Raw genomic sequence first — 14,364 nt, forward strand, 5'->3', positions numbered from 1 at the left:
TGTATTAATTTGATAATGTTACAGGTTATTTACTGTTGAAGGCTACAGCTTTTTTGATTAAAGGAAAATGGGTCTGGCCAATTGTTGAATAGTGACAGATGGGAGTGAGAGTGCCGCTATTTCAAATTAAGTTATTATTTTGTGTTGAATTAAATTTAAAATTCAAAGAACTTGGTGTCTACTGAAATTGTTCTTTAAATCCGTACAATATTTTGCATTAAACATTGGTCACATCAGTGGTTTAAAAAATGGTACAGAAAAACATCCACCATATTTCATAAATTGTTAATGATTAATAACTATTGATTGTTAATGTGGCTGAAAAAAATTACATCCCTAGTAAGTGTCATTTAATGATGTTCTCCACTGCAAATGTTTACATATTCTATTCACTTTGTGATATAAGAGAAAAATGAGAAGGTTCACCCTGTCTTATTACTGAATAAGAGTCTATTGCTGTACAGTCAGTGTTTACCTCCTTTTATTTACTTTGAAAGAGTGACAGCGGCAGCAAGAAGGTTTCCAGTGGAGAAGGCTTTGCTGCATGGGTCTCACTGAAAATTAGATTACTGAGCCTTTCTTCAACTTGCTTCATGCAGTTTTCACACAAATAGCCACAAATAGCCACAGCAGACAAATCACAGTCCTAGCAGTCTCCATGGGGTATCTTTATAGCTGTCGTAGCTCTGATGTGTAGTTCCATTTTTGAGGAGGCGCATGTCAGCGCGACACGCAACAAAGGTCCACTGCCGGATTTGAACCGCTGACGTTTGCTACCAGAGTGCACCAAAAATGTTTATCTTTTTAGTACAAAACTCCCTCCTTGTGCTATCATGGACAGTGTTTCCTCGTTGAGCGGCAGTGGAGGGATAGTAACCAAAAGAGAGAATTTTGTTCTAAACAGACTGTAACTTTGGAAGATATCCACTTCATTTGTCTAACTCAGACTGTTGAAGCCTTGGGCCCTAGATAAAGTTTTGAATATATTTTTGCACAAAGACAAGGACAGCAGATTTTGTCCCCTTTCACTTGTGTTGGAAGCACAATAAAGCATTGCTTTAGGGCCAGTATGAACAGGAGGAATGATTACAGCCAGCAAAATCATTTTCAGTGTTTCAGTGTTCATATGGACACCCAACTATTGATTAAAGACAGACTTGAAAAATTGTGAACCTATCCTTTAATCTATTTAAACGCTGTTCTCTTATAGAAATATAATTATGGTACTGACTATATTCGCTGGTTTGATACAAATTGCCTAATTTATTAACTTGATTAATCTAGCCCTTGATGAAGTATAGGAGCACTCCAACATTTTGGAAATTATGCTTGTTTGTTGTGCTACCCAGAGCCAGACAGCTGAACTTAATGTCTTAAAGTTTTCTCTGTAGTGGTCACACAAACGTAACTGATACTGATCTTCGCTTCTGACTGTTTTTAACAACTACTGAGTGTATTTTTCATTTCTCATGTTGGACCGCTCTTCAAAGTTTCTAATAGGCTATTGACCCAAATCCATGCAGAGTGGCCTTGGCAAAACTTGACCTTTGCTACAAAACCACAGCAGGAGCCTGCAGTCAGCATACAAGGCTTGGAATGTGGAAAAATAGAAGAAGTAAATGAAGAAGTAGTATCAGGTGCATAGCCAAAGTAAACATGTCCAAGAATGGCTACACACTGACAAACTCCACTTAACATTCCTTTAAATTCCTGTAAAATTAGCCTAAAGACGCCTATCCAAGGCATACCTAAGTAAATTGAAAGCTATTATTTCACCATAAGGAGTACATGCATGCTTTTCGTCTCTTTTAAAAGATAACATTCTGAAGTTTTTTCCAGAACAGTCAGAATCACTGTAAGTACTACTGGCATTGAGTGATAGAAGTTTACACACTGAAGTATAAGGTTTTATATTTCTACCTGAATATTTTTTTGCAAACATATGCCTGCAGATGACCTATAGATGTGACTTATTAGCTGAAAAACACACTGGGACCACAGCATAGAGCCTTAATACCAAAGAAAATTAATATTTTACATGTTTTTCTAATGGTATTTCTAGGCATCCTCCACAAAAAAGGCCATTTAGAGACACCAAATGACCCCTGCCTCAGAGTAACTGAAGCATAAATACATTATAGTGCTTTGTTTCCCTGTTGAAACTAAACTCTGTGCATATAAAAGAGTCAAAAAAGTGGAAAAGCACTTCACAGAAAAAGTAACATACAGCAAAATTTAAATCTACATATTTCCATGTTGTGGCTTTATAGAAACCACTAAAGCTGCATATGGTCACTTTCGGAATTTTATTGGGTATTCAAAGCGCCAGTCATCAGCAGAATCTGTTCCTATTGGCCCGGTCTTTACATGAAAGAGGAGGGGCAGGCACCTCCTTTCAACGCTTCTGGATCAAGTGAGGTGCAAACAAAACATCAGAGTGGGCTGCTATTTTGATACCAAGATGTAGCTAATGTTTACATACTAATGCGAGTTATAATGGAAAATATGTGGGAAGATTAGGATATCTGCTGGCTAATTTGAAATGATACAACAGCTGTTGGTGGATATTTATTGATATAATAATATGTTTTGGACTAAATATTTTACAGGCTTGGATATACTGGACCTTCGCCAATGTGACAAGACTGTTTTTGTCAGAGTTGTATCAGTCAGTGGAGTAATATGATACTTCATAGGTGAGTAGCATGAATTTTATTGTTTGACTGCTGGTGGTCTGACAGAGGCATTCATTGTATCTGCTATTGTGATTGTATCTTGAAATGGTTTGCATCAATCGAATCCAAAGAATCTTAGCTTTCCAAAGATGTGTTGCATAAGTACCCACTTAGAGATAGGAGTTGTCTACATGACATAGTTGTGTACTTAACACATGCACTTAACGTTCTGATGGCACGTCCACGGGCCATCAGAACGTTAAGGGGTTAAGAAGCTCTTCAGATGAAAAAAGGGATGAATTTATAACATACGCAAAAGTAACAAAATTTGAAAATGATTTGAAAGAATTTGGTCATAGGACCACTATCAGCACAACTTACAAACCATGTACTTATAGAAACTTAAATAGGCTGACAGACAAACGGCCCTGCTCAATCAGGAGGAAGATGGTACGAGGGACAAGATGTCTTCAAAAGAAACAAAATGGACTCTCATACAGGCCTTTATTTTCAGTTATGATCAGTAGAGAAACAAAACAGGATTTAATTTTCAGATGATTTAACTGTACATTTGAATGCCTGGATAAAATGTTTAAAAAACCTAGTAACTTTCAAGTTTATTGTAACTTGTCCAATTACTTTCTCTCCCCTACAAATGTGGAAGGTTTCTTCAGTTTTCACCCAGTCTGAATATAAACATCCTCAAAATTAATCTTATAGTCATTGTTTAATTTGCGATGAGTGCAGAGCCAACACAAATAGAAAATAATGTGTTACTCTCATACTATATGCTGGCTATAATGGAGTTCTGGTTTTCCAGGCAGAGAATAAACTTAGTCCAGGAGCCAGATGCATAAAACTCTATGCATAGGCATTGTTTTCCACAGATTTACAAAGCGGTGTGTATGCATGGTTCTGTGTCATTGTGGAAGTAGGCACACATGGACAAGCCTGATTTCCACTCCCACAAATAGCTGTAAATGGATGTAGACAGAATTTAGTGGCATCTAGCAGAACAGACCTGGCAGAAATGGAGTAAAATATTCATAAGTATGTTTTAATTCATGTATCATCACCAGAAAATAAGAATTGTTGTGTTTTTGTTACCATAGAATGAGCCCTTTATATCTACATAGTGAGGGAGTCCTTTTCCACGGAGGCTGCCATATTGCACTGCCATATTCCTACAGTAGCCCTGAACAGACAAACCAAACACTGGCTCTTGAGAGGCCTTTTGCGTTTTTGCGAGTTTCGCAGCTACCATAGATTCTCCTACACAGTTGGAAGGGGAATGTGAGTTGCAACCTCACTGCTAGATGCCACTAAATCCTACAAACTGGTCCTTTAATAAGCTGTTTGCATATCAATATGCTGCCTGTTCAACCAGACATTAGATCTGTCAATGGCAATAAAAAAAATTTACTGGTTGTGTCTCTTTGGCAAGGTTTTCCTACAGCACTGTCATTGGAGACAGAACAGCTGGCAGTAGTACTTGTACAGTACAGTACTATTTATAGTGCCTATACCAGTCATTCATCATATGTACCTGTAAACCATCATTGACAGTGATATCTCAGTCATCATCTTTACATCAGCAGAAATTGGATATGGATAATATAATCATAGACTACAGATAAACTGGATGTAGTTAGTTTAAAATGTCAGCCCCACACAGGTAACTCAGAAATAGAAATTAAAGTATTTGGTTTCTGCTTTCAGATTTTCAGTTCAGCTACAGTTCAGTCCTTTTTCAAAGTTTAAAATGTTTCTTTTAATCAATCATATAAATGCACATCATACAGTAGAACATTTTGCCCCAACAATAACAACTGCCCCCTTACCATCTACTGCAGCATCAATAATTTATCAAATAGATTATCTTACATAATTACTGCAGACACTGGCCTTACAATACACCTGATTCATTACAAACCTTGTGTTTAATATACTTTTATTTTTTGTAAACTGTTTGTGAAAAGTATTATCATTTTTTTTTCTGTGCATCACAGCCTTAGGTGACAGGTGGCTCACCCATCCTCCTTCATTACTGATAAACTGAAACTGACCATGAGCCCTCCTTGCAGGTACTGGACTTGAACTGCGACATTAGTTCATAGATAGTTGTTTTGCAAAGACCTCTTCAGTGTGTCAGATAATCAGTAGCACTCTTTCTGGATCTCTCTTTCTGCATTTACACAATGAGATTTTAGGTGAACACAGGTTTAAATCTATTCCTAAATCTTAAACCACAGCTGAGCTGAGTGCTCGAGAGCAGCGATCCCAGAGGGGTTTTTTTTTGTTCCATTTTCATAAAACAAACACAGCTGGAACCTTTGTTGCTGTTGAACTTGGACTTTTATTTGGGAAGATGATATATTTTGTCAAACAATATTTACCAATATCAACAAACATGACAATAGAATACTGATTAAATTACAACTACAAGCTGATAAATATCAAGTTCAAGTCAGTAAAAATACATAAAGGAAACAGGGCATACAGTGGAGACAGTGAAGCTCAAGCTGCCTTGCCTCATCTTGAAGCTTCTGCTCCAACTTCTGATTCTGATAAAACACCACAGTTAGAGGCTGAAGGTGTTTGATATATACAACCATTCATGGGACACATCCAAGACAGGAAACACCCCAGCTTGTGCCTCTGATGTAATCACTGTGACTTCAGCATTGATGTTTACATTCAAGTGAAAACAGCCACACACACACACACAACAAAATAAAATTTAAAAAGCACAAAGATGATTACACAAGAGGCTCAGAGTGGGTCAAACTCTTGACAGATTGGTAAGCTGAGAAAGGCCTCCATCCCCAGACTGATGCACATGTAAACAGAGCCAGAGATGATGGAGTAGAGATGTTGTTGCAGGGCAGCTCCCTCCTACTGGAAACCAGCTGCTCAGGTCAGGGATCAGACTGGGCAGGGGCACTGCGGTGACACTGTAATGACAGCAGCTACCTGTAAAACACAAGCAGACCAGACAACAGGCATCAATCACCCAACAGACACCACTGCCTCATGATTAGCGATGGTGCTGTCAGCCTTCTCAAAGCACCAGGTTGATGCAGAACCCTCTTGCAGGAGCCCTGCCCCTGGCATGTTATTCCTTTTCATTTGTGAATTATTAATTGGTAAGAAACCAATTTCTTCTTTTTATTCTAAAAGTGTCACAGGTTGTGGGAAGTAATTTATGATTGGTGGTCAATGGCTGAGTTTTAATTAAGTCCAGGCCAGAGTTCACAATGCTGGAGATGGAAGTGGTTCATTAATCACCAACTAGCAGACTAGACCGGTACATGAAAGGCCAAAGCGCATCACTTTTATCTGAATTACAGCTAATAGTTGGCCAACAGGAAACATGTAAGTCAATTAAGGCCTGCTAGGAGAGGATCATGTTGGTGTTTGATGAACAGACATAGGGTTAATCTGATCAAAATATGGATTTATAATCAACAGGGGATTGACAATAATATGCCATCAGCAAACTCATCAGTAAACTAATGTTAGCCAGCAAGTGTTAGTAATGACAGTGTTAAACTTCTGAGAAATGATTTTCACATTCAACTCCATTCTTTGGAGTTAGTGGGTGTTACAGTGTGTCAATAGCATCATGTCAAAAGTCAGAAAAGAAAAACTTTAACTTACTTACTTTAAAGCAAAAATAGTGAGTCATTTTAAATAATTTGGTTGAGCATGGCAGCTTTGTGTAGAACGGGTAACTACACCTAAAATATGTAGTAGATACACACAGACATTTGTTCACCTGAAATAGTTGAAAAATAAATGGAAATGAGCTATATTTAGTTAACGATATGCCATCTTTTGCATTATGAATCAGTTAATCTACAGGCTAATAAAAACCAATAAACTTTTGCTGATGGAGGTTTTGCCTTTACCTACTGCCAGTGTTTTATCTCCATCTGAATAATCATGTGGCTAAATGATAAAGTGTGTTGAGACTGAATATGAAGCCAATTGTTGGCAGTGCTTACTGTATGAAGTAAATACAAAGATACAAATATGCAAGTTAAAAATGTGTCTAATTTAAAGAAAAAATTTCATGCAATTTTTGGACTCCATTAATTTATTGAGACAAATGGAAAGAGGAGACAGACTGGAGGGAAATAACAGAACAAACCAGAGTTCGTGATGGTGAGGTTTAAGATAGGTCAGTGCCTGAGCTGATACAAAAACACACATACACACACACACACACATAGCCACTCACCACACACATGTGATTGGTGAGTATGTTGCTTGCATGGATGGATTATAAGATCTGGATATGGCACCGCCGCTCAGCCTTGCAGCCAATTTTTCCCAGTGGCCACTTGCGGTATTGCAGCAAAAAATCCTCTTGCGGCCCAAAAAGCATTTTCCTCATAGACCACCATTGTAAAAGACATGTCTGTAAAACTGTTGACAGGACAACTTGAACTGCAAACAAGGTCAATTATGACTCTTTTGCCGTATTCAGACCAAATCAGGCGGTGCGGCATTCAGCCGCAGGGTTGAGCAGAGGTGTGTGCGGGTGTGGGCGTGTTTATTTATGCTCTCGAACATAACTGCTGTGAAACAATCAGAAATAACGTTTTATTGATCTGAATCACCAGTTTTCTCGCTACCAGCGCTCCCCCTCTTCATTCACGCTCTAGCTTGCTCAACCACTGGTCTCTCTCTCTCTCTCTGGTGCTCTCAGCTCTCTTTCTCTCATCTTTTTTAAAACAAGCCGGGAAGCCGACAGCAAAGTTTAACTTTACTTTTAACGTTAGAGCAATGTCCTCCCCTCCTCCTAGTAACGTCATTGTGCTTCCTCATGGCAGAGCTTATGGCTCTGACCATTCTGATTTCTGGCTGTGATTGGCCACCGCAGCCTTCAGCCACAGTGATGTCAGGTTGCGTTCCTCCAAAAGTTGACTCTGGCTCAACTTTCCGGCTGCAGTCCAGTGCGGCGCTGCAGCGGTCAAAACGGCCGCAGCTGAAACACATTACCCCCATTCAAATGAATGAGTGACGTTTTCGCTGCACCGCCTGATTTGGTCTGAATATGGCCTTTCTATTATTAATTTTTGATCCATTGAGGTTTTATATTTGTAAAACTTTCCTCAAGCGGAGATAAGCAATTTAAAAATCCATGACGTCATCACAATGTAAAGTCTATGGATCAAGCGGGAACTCACGGGCGGGGCCAGCGGGGAAAACACTACTGCGCATATTCAGTGGGCCGCACAACGCAGAAGCAAACCCGGAAACTAGAAATTTTATTTTGGCGAATGCGCCAGCCAAGCAATTCTTATTGGACTAATTGGGCACTTTAAGCTAACAACTAATTTTGAGCCTTCTCCAAAACAGTAACATTTTTTTGGTTGGAAAAATCAACTTATCCCACACTGTCTTACAGCACATTGTGTATCTGCTTGTTTCATCTTTTCATTGAAGCTAAGTGCCTGTTCGGAACATATCAATTAAAACAATAAGGATTTCATAAATTAAATGGTTTTAATCCTGACAGAAACTTCACCAGTGAGACTAAGCTGAGGTTGAACAGTAGAAGCAGTTTATGGCCTTCCACTGGTTGATTCTGCCACCAATCAAATGTGTCTACACTCCTATTGGCTAGTTTTTCTGCCTGCGCCTCTGTTTATTTCTCCTGGGTATGCTTGTTCCTCAGTCAGTTTAATTGAATAGGGCGCGTGCCTATGTGCTGCTCAGCATGTCAGAGCCCAGAAGCCCCGCCTGGCTGTGATGTGATGGCATTTGTATCAAACAGCCCCCGCTGTGGTCAGACACAGAGCTGAGCAGCTCACTGTTCGCTTGTTTATTCAAAGTTTATTAAATGTGTCACGTGTCCAAACAACTTCACACTTGACACTGCACTTCCTTTGGTCCTCAGCCGTAAACCAGCCAAGTGTGGAGTCAGGTCAAAGCCCAGAACCCCTCCCTGTTGTGATGTCAAACAATCCCTACTGCACTCAGACACAGACCGCTGTGAAACAATCAGAAAATAACGTATTTCTGTCATTCACAGGCTTTCTCTCTCTCAGCGAAAGCTGTCCAGCCTGTCTCTCTGTCCCTCATCTGTGCTCTCAGTGTGCTCGCCCTCTCTCTCTCTCTCTCTCTCTCTCTCTCTCTCTTTTTCTCATCTTTTTAAAAATGAGTTGGGAAACCCACAACAAAGCCTAACTTTTAATGTTAGGGTTAGGGTTCAAACAAAGAGAGATGTCGTCCCCTCCTCTCTCTTATGACAGGTTATACAGGGCTGATCGTGACATGCAGTAGCACAGCCCAGAAGCTGCCTTGCTGCCGCAGAGTGGAGTGGCTGATGGCTTGTTTATCCAGAGTTTAAATTTATTCATTTTTATCGTGTCATGTGTCCAAATTGTACCAAATTTGCCACGGCATCCCTTTTTTCCCCAGCAATGCACCCACCAACTCTGTCACCTGACTCAGCTGACTCTATCACCTCACAAACTGCTCAGACTAAACATGGAATACCACAAGGATCAATCTTAGGACCTGTTCTGTTTACCCTGTACATGTAAGCCTTGGGACAGATAATCCATTATCACATCCCTTTCATAGCTATGTGGATGATACACAGCTTTACCTGTCATTTAAACCTGCTGACACCAGTAAATTAGCTACACAGGTGCCTATATGACATAATAAGCTGGATGTCCCAAAACTTCTTGAAATTTAACTCTGACTAGACAGAAGTTTTCATCACTGGCTCTGAACATGTCTCAAAACAATTACAGCCACTCCTTGGCCCCTTCATTCCCAACATAAAGTCAGCTACAGAAAATCTGGGTGTTATTCTGGACTGTAACTTGAGTCTGGAGCAAGTTGTGTTTATATCAACTGAGGAATATTTCCAAAATTAGATCAGTTTTGTCCTTCAGTAACACAAAGAAAATTATACATGCTCTTACATCCTCTCGCCTAAATCACTGTAATACTTTGTTTACTTGTCTGAACAATCAAGCTGTAAATTGTTCAAAATTCAGCAGCTAGACTGTTGACCAAAACAAAGCGATTCTAACACATCACACCAATCCTTGCTTCACTGCACTGGCTTCCAGTCTCTTTTAGAATCCATTTTAAAGTGTTGTAATTACATACAAGGCTCTGAATGATCTGGTGCTGGAGTATCTAGCTGAGCTCCTTACACCTTACTGTCCAAACAGGCCCCTCAGGTCTGCCAATCTGGGTCTTCTAATTATTACAGAGTCCAGGTTAAAAACAAAGGGTGATCGAGCCTTTGCAGTACCAGCTGCTGGAGTCTAGAACAGCCTCCCACTGAGCATTAGGTCAGCTGACTCTGTTGCTGCTTTTAAATCTTGTCTTAAAACTTACTTTTACAGAATCGTCAGCTGATATACTACACTCCTGTGGTCATGAGCTGTTGGTTTTTATTTCTTTCATTGAGCATTTTTATCATTCGTGTGTATGCACATGCATATATTTATATATGTCTGTGTATGTATGTTTGTATGTATATGTTTCATTATATACCTCTTTCAATTGTCCCTAAAAAGTGCAGGTGCAGCCCTGGAGGAGCTGCTGGTTGCCGCTGAGAAGCAGGACTACTGAGAGTTGGAGTTTATGAATCTGCTAAAGTCATGAATGTGTAAGTATTACAATTCATGAAATGGTTAATCACAGTTGCCACAGTGACTCAGACAGTGTGGCATTCTGCGTTCTCGCCACCGATGAAAAGTACGAGTCTGACGTTGCTTTTCAGATCCACTTCACCCTCATCCAGGCTTTCTGCTTCAATAACGACATCAACGTGGTGTAGGTCAATGATATCGAGCGCCTGGCTGACTTAATGGGCGCAGACGAGACCGGCGAGTCCAAGGATGCGCACTACATTCTTGTCACGGTATGTTCCGAGAGCACCCACTCACTCAGTGTGAATCATGCATGCATCACCCCTCTGTCTGAGTTTTCTGCACACACTGCCAAGTTACTGCATGTCTGCACAACCTATATTTGCTGCAGGTGTTCTGACTCTAAATGTCTCTATATATCAGAGACCCATCACATGATGATGATGATGATGATGATGAAAACAAAGTCAAGGAGGTGTGCTTCAGTTAGGGATGTCTAGCCTTTCTGCGTCACTTGTCTGAAGTTCAGAGGTCAAGTGAGGACTGGGTCATGTGTGTGTGTGGGGACTGGTCACAAAGTCTTATAGACACTCAGAAGGAATTGGACTGTGCTGCAAAGTACAGTGACTCAGACAAGAGATGATTTGTGAAGACCTGGTGACTGGATTTTTAGAATGAAAAAAATGTCCCATGAAGATTATTTTGTGCTGGCATTGGTTTGAATTCTATTCAGACATCGTGTCTTGTGAAAAACATCCCACTGTTTGACATTATTTCTGCAGGAAGCAAAAACTGGAATTTGTTACTGTTGTTACTTCAAATAATGAACATAGTTTTTTCACCTTCTCTAACTCTAGGTATGACAATATATTTAAAACATTTGATTGTCGACCACCAAAAACTATTTAAAGGATGACTCCATCTGCATTTTTTTCCAGGCCCACTCAGCTGTTAGCAAAAAGCAGTGATATGGGTTAGAGCACACACACACACACGCAGTTCACTGACAGTGTCTTCCTAACATATTTGCTCGCTGTATGTTAGAGCAAGAAAAAATGTCCAGATGTACTATGAGCAATATCGCAGTGCTGACTCTGAGTGTGTGAGATGTTAAAATGCACTGATGGAGTGGAGGGACAGAAAACAGCTGAGTGCCAGGATCTCTGGATGAAAAAGCTGAGAGCAGAGCTGGAACTTCAGGACGAATAACTCCCGCGAGTCACACTAGATTCTGCTCTGATTTGGAGCCGTTTACTGGCAGGAGGAGAGCTCAGAGTTTGAGCAGCAGCAACAATGAGTGCTCAGTGCATCTCTGTGGCTACTGGCTAGGCGGACTAGGGGGTTTATATTGGTTTATATGTAGCAATGTCATCATGCAGAAACCTACGTCAGGTCACGTGGAAAAAAGTTTTTAGAAGGGCTTGGGAAAATGGCATTTTGACAGTAAAATGTACCTACTTTGACCTAAATTTGAATTTTTGGATTTGATACATATGGAACACTACTGGCAAGCTACAAAATGATATAAAAACCTAATAAATAAATAAATAAATAAATAAAGGACTTGCCCTTTAAGCACTTGTATCCACATAGAAACTTGATACCTAAGCATCATTTTATGATTCATTACCCATCTTCTATAAGGAAAATTTTTCCCTTATTATATATTCGGTGTATGCAGTTTGAAGCCAAACACAAGCTGTTTAAAGATTCTTTTAAAAATTTCAAAAACATAACGTGGTCCACAATGAAATGCTTGAAATGATCTTGTCAGAAAATTTTTTCTCAACTAGTGTGGTTACAGTTGATGGTGTATAAAGCTGGACTTGTTATTTGCGGTGCAATGAAAGAAGACATGCCAGCATTTTGTCAAATATCACCCAATTTGACTGTTATCAGCCTATTGAATAGGCGTTAATTTCACACATCTGTCCCACATATATGGGCTAGCAGGGGCCTACTAAACCTACTAGTAGGTTCAGGAGGCTGTTACCCAGTCATTTCAGTGAGCCAATGTTGGTGGAGCCCAGTAGGCAAAGAAGGCCTGTTATCAGATGTGCTGTCACGTGACTGTCAAGTTTCTTTCTGCGAAAACAAACAATATGGCTGACATTCCTTTTATTCTCAGTGGAAAATGCAATATTTTAACATAGTTTGAGCATTAAAATGCATTTTGATAACATTTCCAGTGAGAAATTTTATTCGTTCAGTGAATGTATATGATGTTTAATTTGTCAGTTATTACAGAGATTCTTTCAGACTTCTATTGTTGCTATGGTGGTTGCTATGGATGCTGCTATGCTGAAACCATGTAGTTGCTCAAATAACTACACAACACAAAGACAATGATTCAGTCTTTGCGACCCGCCCAGAAGTATTTTCCTCACTGTCACCATGTTAAGGTTTTCTTTTAATGAAGTCTTTAATATTTCTCAACACAAAAACACAAAAGTGTTCTTGATAACTCAATAATACGATAGCTTAATGTTAAACCTGCAGTGTGGAACTTTTATATATAAATGAATGTCCATTTCATTCAAGCCCTTGCCACACAAGTTCACACAATGCTTATTAAGCCTATCACTACCAGATACAGCTCTCTGTATTTCACAGTATACAGAATGGGGACAGCATTCCTACACTGGTCATTTGGCTGTTAATCATGCTGCTCTTCTAGACTTTCCAAATGTTATAGGACCGCATACCCATGTTAGACAATCACAGTTGAGTGCCCCCTTTTACTCTCACTGCCAGAGGGGGGAGACAAAAGTCCCGCACTCCAGCTTTAAGGCCATCCGTTTTAATTATTTCCCCTTTGAGTCTGAGAAATAACATTTTTTTGTCAGTTTTTGATAGCGGTAGGCTACACAGGAGCATTGAGTTGTGGGCGGACTTGTCGTGTTTGACTCCTGTTTTGGGTTGTCTGCCATCTGTGGACTTCATTCCATTTCAAATTGCTGCCAGTCAGCCACAACCCGAATCCAAACGCCACTACCTAGGAGTTTTATAGCCTGTGATGTGAAGAAAATGTGAAGTTGCTCATTTAATTTGATATTTACAAGATATGTGACTGAGGATATTTAATATGAAATCATCTTTCTTAAAATATATTCTTCCTCAATTAATATTGAGCCACGTCATCCAATAAAGCACTCCGATGTGTTTTGTGTGTGTATGTGTGCTGTACGTGCACATCAAATCTTGTACCATGGCCATATAAGCAGGATGAAGACGGGGTTGTCAAACTGGACTTTACATTTCACATCCCTCATTTAATCCCTGCACTTGTCACTTTCATATATTTCATCAGAGTGGACTTTAGACTTTCAACCTCCACTTTTACATAATTAAATTTTTTATGCACATTTTGCAAAGTAGGGTTGTAAATAGGATCATAAAATATCTACTGAATATAATCAAATATCTAGTCCAGCTGAACTAGTAATTACACTGCAGCTAGAAGATCTATGTTAAGAAAAAGTAAAGATGTTGGTTTATTTCATATATTTTAACTAGTATTCTAGAAATGGGGTTTCGGGTTGGTGGTTCTTGCGGTTTGCAGTTCAGTCAAACAGTCAAATTGGATGCAAACATGTGATATATGGTTGAAGATCATATTTTTTTATTGGCAAAATATTCTCAGAGAATTTTGATGACCGTTATCATGTATTCAGAGTATTACGAAGTGAGGCATGGCATATGATAAAAATGGTGTGATATTCAAAGCTCATACAATTTTTCAGATGAAAGTTTGTACATTATACCTTCACAATGTTTTAATTCAACTGTATGAATGACAGTAAGGGAGAAAAGGCAAAAATAAATGTTATTTTTGAAAATTATTTTATTTATTGGAATTAATCCTTATAATTAATTTTAACATTTTTTTCAGTATAGATAGCTTGACACTGAAAGTGAAACTAACACTACCCAGATAAAAAAGAAGAAGAGTGTGGAGCTACATAAACCTTAAAAAAGTATTGAAATCAACTCTTTGGGAGTTAATTCAACACTGGACTTTTTGCTGTGTACAGAGATCTATCACACAATCAACCTAAAAA

The 14,364-nt window shown here is 39.2% G+C and overlaps 1 protein-coding gene across 3 annotated transcripts in view; it reads right to left on the reverse strand.

Annotated features, from left to right (window-relative positions):
- The window catches only part of tsnare1 (T-SNARE Domain Containing 1), a 217,744-nt gene that overhangs the window by 22,412 nt on the left and 180,968 nt on the right, over positions 1-14,364 (reverse strand). For 2 of the 3 annotated variants that reach the window (XM_067602489.1, XM_067602490.1), the window contains exon 13: positions 5,008-5,648. The exons of the other annotated variant lie outside the window; for it this stretch is intronic. The gene's annotated coding sequence lies outside the window, so the exon portion shown is untranslated. Of the gene's footprint in view, positions 1-5,007; positions 5,649-14,364 lie in introns of those variants that run through there. 3 annotated transcript variants of the gene reach the window in all.

Source organism: Thunnus thynnus, chromosome 10 (genome assembly GCF_963924715.1).
Source record: "Thunnus thynnus chromosome 10, fThuThy2.1, whole genome shotgun sequence".
Lineage (NCBI taxonomy): Eukaryota > Metazoa > Chordata > Actinopteri > Scombriformes > Scombridae > Thunnus > Thunnus thynnus.